We start from the raw sequence: 6,281 nt of genomic DNA, 5'->3' as shown, positions 1-6,281 counted from the left end.
AAAAACCGAAAGCCAGGGGCCTGGAGATATTGGTGGCTGCCATCCTTGTCCTTGTACCTTTAAGCCAACTGCACATCACAAGCTACAGAGTCTGAAAAGCAAAATTGTGAAAAGCAGGACACCACCCAGGACACCCACTGTCCATTGCCCAGGACACCACCTCACTTTGTTTTGTTTGTTTGTTTTTGCGGTACGTGGGCCGCTCTGGACTCGCAGGCTCAGCGGCCATGGCTCACGGGCCTAGCCTCTCCGCGGCATGTGAGAACTTCCCGGACCGGGGCACGAACCCGTGTCCCCTGCATCAGCAGGCGGACTCTCAACCACTGCGCCACCAGGGAAGCCCATTTTGAATTCAACCTTCTCCTCTTTAATTGAAGTTCAGCTCTGGGGCCTGGCCCTGACCCTTAACTCTGACTTCCATTTTCTGCCCTTTGAACTTGTGGGGGATTTTAACTCAGACTCTCTGCTCTGGTTCCTCTTATTCCTGCCCACTTCAGGAGGAATGCCCCATCCAAGCTCAGATCTTTAGGACCTATGCCTTGGTGAGCAATCACTTGTTTGCAAGTAGAAGAAACCCACTCAAACTAAAAAGGAAGAACGTATTATGAGAGCCCAGAGGTCTTACAGAACCCAAGGTCATAATTGCAGTCATGTAATAGGATGTTGAAATGGGGCCTTTCCCCACCTCTGTTTCTACAGAGATGCCAGTACATGGATATCATATCCCAAAGTGAATGTGAGGCTACCTCCTACATAGAAGTTACAGAGGAAAAGTATAGAATCAGCTTTATTACCATTTTCAGACCTCTCAGCCAGATCAAGGATATTAAAAAGTGGTCCGAATGCAGAAAGGGGAGATTTGATAAAGAGATATCTTTGGAGAGAGCCGTTGTCTGTACTGTTGTTCCCACCATCTTACCAGCCCAGGGTGGAAGGGAGAGAGGTGGAGAGGAACAGCATACATTATTTCAAACCTAGGGAGGCAGTTCTTCAAGAGCAGGGTGCCTCTCCACACTGTGGCCTGGGGCCTGACTTCTCCCTAAGAAACCCTGAAGATGAGAGATGCCTCACCAACTACTTGGGCAACACTTATCAAGAACTTTCCATGTGCTAGGCACTGTTTTCTGTGCTTTCCCTGTATTAACTCATTTAATCCTCCCAACAACCCTGGATGGTTAGTGCTGTATTTTGAAATGTGATGCTCTCACTCACCAACATATTGTGAATATTTTCCCATGTCAATAAATATTCTTCTGCCACATGGATTTAATGGCCACATGGTCTTCCTTTGCACAGCTGCAAGTCCTCATGGCTAAGCACATGGATTCTGGAGTCAGCCTGCCTATTTTCAAATCCCATCTCTTCCAGTTACATATGGTAGAGGACCATTTTTAGAAAGGAAATGAATGTATGTAACCCGTGACTTGGCAGCCTGGATGTCCCCCACATCTCCAGCCCACTAGGGTCACCTGTCACTGCATTAATATTCCTTGAACATCTAGCATCTTCCAGAAACTAGAGATACAACAATGAATGAGACAGATGTATTCCCTAAATTCAGAGAGTTTATACTCTAGTAAGGGAGACAGGTAGTAGCCAGTAAAAATGCCAAAGACGAATGCAAAATCATGTAAATGATAGATTCAATGAAATGAAAAAAGCAAGGGGCTGCTGAGATGGAGCAAACAGTAATTCTTGGGAAGTTAAGTAAAACTGGCTTGAACTCCCAGATCCTGGAGAGTGGGCGACTCACGAGTCCCTCTCAATATCTCTAACGATGTGATGGGGCATGGAGGACAGTGGATCTATGGCTTCTGGCCTACTCTAGCTCCACTTCCCTTCTCTTGGTTACTTAACTCCTTGTCATTTGATAATTTCCTGGGATGAACAAGCAGGACATCAAGAATCACGATGCTGTTTGTTCTTGGATTAAATCCTCCTCGTCTCAAGACATGTTTTGCCAACCAAGTCCTTGCAGGTCTTTGCAAACCCATGAAGCTTCTCTTTGGACATTATCTCATCCCAACCTCCCTCTCCCATTTTACAGATGGAGAAACTGAGTCTCATCATCTTCAATAATTTTCTAGAGAAATTTCAGCTTCTCCTCTGATTTGGAAAGTTTTCATGAGAAAATGCATATTCAAAGAGACATAGAAATTGATCTGAAAGTTCATCAAATGTTTATCTCAAGCTGTTAAATCATCATCATCATTCAGGGTACTTCCACATTCCAGATCTACAAGTGTCAAAGCCAAGGGAACTGAACAAGTTATATAGAAATCGATGTCTCAGAAAAGAGAAGTAGCTGCAGTGGACAGGAAGAACAACATCCTCAATTTTCAGGATATTTACAAAGTGTGTGTATGTGTTTTTCTTTCTAAGTTCCCTCTTCAAAGAAACGATCCCTCCTCAGTCCTGATGAACTTTTACTTATTGGCACACCCTGTTCACCTATGCTGTGAAAGGAACAAAAACTAAGTCAACTATGAGACACTTAGAATAATTATAATGGTCAGTGCTGGCAAAGATGTGACAAAACCAGTATTTACACAATTTGCTGGTGACATTGTAACTGACATAGCCCTTTTAAAAGCATTTTTTTTTTTAAGATGGAGAGCACAATTTTATTCTAAAAATAGATCTCAGTAACAATGAAATACCAAAAGCTGGTCATTATAATAAAAAAGGTAACAGGAATTTGCTTTAATTTTTTTCCTGAAAAATACAAAATTATCACTATAATATACTGCCAACTCTCATTTATCTGTATTTGAATTATTCATTTTATAGATTATCCAAGGACATTTTAAAATCATAGATTGGATTCTGCCTAATATTTAGACATATACTTAGATTGATTTTATCCTCAAGTAAACACATTCTCAAAGAATGCAAACAAAATTGAACATTTGCTTAAATAAACATAATTAGGAAGATAAAGTGATGTTGAGGAAATGTTCTCCAAAGTGAAATTCTGGTTTGCATCACTGTTTTCCTCAATTTTTGCAGATAACCAAAAAAAAAAAAAAATGGCTGCGTTGAAGTGCTGGTATTTGAAAGTAACAAATTATACAACTTACATGCAGAGGAAAGAGATAACTAAATTATTTCAAACCCAAAGCATAGGAAACTTTATAGGCAAATAACGACATTCAGTACTTAAAAAGTGGTTTTAGGGCTTCCCTGGTGGCGCAGTGGTTGAGAGTCCGCCTGCCGATTCAGGGGACACGGGTTCGTTGACCCGGTCCGGGAAGATCCCACGTGCCGCGGAGCGGCTGGGCCCGTGAGTCATGGCTGCTGGGCCTGCGCGTCCGGAGCCTGTGCTCCGCAGCGGGAGAGGCCGCGACAGTGAGAGGCACGCGTACCGCAAAAAAAAAAAAAAAAAAAAATGCTGTCTCCCCAAATCTTTGAGTAAAATGGACAGTGAAGCAGCCCCACAATCCCTGGTTTGATAAACACAGCATTCATCAGTAGCTCAGAATTCTAAGTGTTGTTTTGGAAATCATATGATGGGCTTTTTTTTTTCTTTTAAGTGTGTTTCCATTACACCAAACATTTCCAGATATAGAAAGAAGCTCTACAGCTCTTAAAAATATTCACCAAATATGAAATTAACAGCTAAGTATGAAATGAAGCAGTGTGCAGTGGTGAGAATATTCTCACGGTACCAAATAATCCAACTTATTAGTTAATACTGACAACTAAGTCTTTAAAACATTAGCATGTTAAACATTGCAATTCACTGAAATTATATCAACTGTCATGGAATGCTCAAAAGAAGTTATTAATAAAAATACAGCCTCTCCAACAGCTCTCTAACAGAGTTAAGCCCAGGTATTTTTTCTGGGTTTATCTGGTTTTTTTCTGGGGTTTTTGTTTTTGTTTTTGGTATGTGTTTTGTTTCTAAACCAAGTACTAAGTTTTGGGAATTACCTGGTGGTCCAGTGGTGGTTAGGACTCTGCACTTCCACTGCAAGGGACACGGGTTCCATCCTGGTCAGGGAACTAAGATCCCACAAGCCTCGTGGCAAACACACACACACACACACACACACACACAAATCAAGTACTAAGCTTTAAAACATATAAAATAGTGATGCATTCTGAAGAGACATTGAAACTAAAATTATGCTTAAAACCTGGTTTGGGGCTTCCCTGTTGGCACAGTGGTTAAGAATCCACCTGCCAATGCAGGGGACACGGGTTCAAGCCCTGGTCTGGGAAGATCCCACATGCCACGAAGCAACTAAGCCCATGCACCACAACTACTGAGCCTGAGCTCTAGAGCCCGTGAGCCACAACTACTGAGCCCACATGCCACAACTACTGAAGCCTGCGTGCCTAGAGCCCATGCTCCGCAACAAGAGAAGCCACCACAATGAGAAGCCTGCGCACCGCAACGAAGAGTAGCCCCCACTCACCGCAACTAGAGGAAGACCGCTCACAGCAACGAAGGCCCAACACAGACAAAAAAAAAAGTCAAACCAGGGACTTTCTTGTCAGTCCAGTGGTTAAGACTCTGCGCTTCCACTGCAGGGGGCACGGGTTCCATCCCTGGTCGGGGAACTGGGATCCTGCATGTCGCGTGGCAAAAAAAACCAAAAAGCACCCACACACACAAAAAATCCAAATCCTTTTTGCCTTTAGTAATCGTGAGGAAGCTTTACACATTCATATAATACATTGTACATTATATGCGCTGGCTCGTTAATACTCTTTTCAAGAAGAGAATATTGTTTTAAACTAACAATAAAACAAAGTTAATTGACTGGGCTGCATCAATCTTTCTTCTTTCCGTTGGTTCTTGGATTTCCTTAAATGATGGCATCATGTTCACAGATGGGTCTATAACAAATGCCTCTTCTTGAATAGTACATTTTGCATCCAATGTAAAGCATAGATTAAATTCCATAATTTAATATAATACTACCAACAAAGCTGCCAGTATCAAATTTTGATCTTTTATTTTCTTTAGAGTTAAGAGTTGCTGTAATTGTTACCGATGAAGAAACAAATGTCACGTAACTACTGTGGGTTGTAGTCATTGTGGGTGTTGATTGACATCCGGGATGTTTTTCGAAACACTTGTTATTTTGGGTGTAGACGCTAAGGTGGTGGAAGTTATATCTGTTGAGACCCCTGTTGTCATTTTAGATGTTACTATGGGTTTCACCGGTGGTGACTGTCCCATTCTTTGAGACTGAGGAAACTGGAGTCGTTGATGGTTTCATAATGCGGTTGGAAGATTCATTTGCATGGCTGAAAGCCACCCGTGGGGGTCTTCCCTGTTGAGTTAGCATTGGAGTTTTCTAGAGACAGCGCTCTTTGTGCTTCGCGACCCTCTGGGTCTGTGCGGTCCATGGCGGCCTGCGGCAGGGGCAGCGCTAACCTGCATCACCGCGCCAAGTTGCATCACCGCCCAGACACCTCGCACCAGTCCTGCTGTTCCGAGAGGAGGACATGGCGCCCCATGTGTCCCCAACTGAGGTGGCCATTGCGCTGGTGAGAGCAGCCGCTTTGCTCAACTGAGCCCCGCTGCGCGTTTCCTCTCGCCGCCTGTTCCCTCCCTCCCAGTACGCCCCCACTCCCCCGCTCCCCCAACCTCCCATTTCCCCTCACCTCCCCCCACCCCCAGGATCACCAAATAGGGCGCGGGTGCCCTTTTAAGAGAGCTGGGCCCTTTTAAAAGCAATTTGGCAATCTATTTTAGGAGGCGGTAATTCCTCCCCTGGAACTTTATCCTAATAAAATCATCTAAAGAGACAAAAACTAAAGTAGCAAAAACTTGAAAACAACTTACGTATCAAAGGTGTTTTGAGTGCTCACTTTGGAACAAACTCGTGTTATACACGAGACACAGATGATCTCATTTCGTTCTCAAAAAAATTCTAGGCAGCATATGCTATTTTACCCCTCATATACCAAATGGGGAAACTGAAGCTACAGGAAATACTGTGGTTTGGCCAGAGCTCAACAAAGTTAAAGCTGGGGTTGGCACCCAAGCCATCTGCCTCCAGAGTCACATGCTTCACCACTGCATTTTGCTGCCTCTGCCAGGTCTCTGTCTTTAGTGACCCTTTGCTTCACTGCAGTTTCCTGTTCCCAGACCGATGCTGATATCTTGATCTGATAAGAGGCTCATGAAAAGCTTCCGCAAGGGATGACAGGTAGTTGAGGAGTGATAATGATACAGAGCTCCTTTCCCTTCTTCAGAGCTGTGTGGAGAAGGGGCAGTGAGCAGCCATTTCTGGAGCCTCCAAAAGGCGCTGGGGTCTGTAGAT

General features: G+C 43.7%; 1 long non-coding RNA gene across 1 annotated transcript; it reads right to left on the bottom strand.

Moving 5' to 3' along the window:
* Window positions 1-2,161: 2,161 nt before the first annotated feature.
* LOC117200099 (uncharacterized) lies at window positions 2,162-5,565 on the bottom strand. Its single transcript, XR_004481529.2, has 2 exons — window positions 3,934-5,565; window positions 2,162-2,456 (listed from the first exon to the last, which is right to left on the bottom strand). It is a non-coding gene; the product is annotated as an uncharacterized LOC117200099 (long non-coding RNA).
* Window positions 5,566-6,281: the final 716 nt, after the last annotated feature.

Source organism: Orcinus orca, chromosome 1 (assembly GCF_937001465.1).
Source record: "Orcinus orca chromosome 1, mOrcOrc1.1, whole genome shotgun sequence".
In the NCBI taxonomy this organism is placed as follows: Eukaryota; Metazoa; Chordata; class Mammalia; order Artiodactyla; family Delphinidae; genus Orcinus; species Orcinus orca.
Note: the sequence above shows the minus strand (reverse complement) of the source record. Positions and strands in the feature narration are given on the sequence as shown.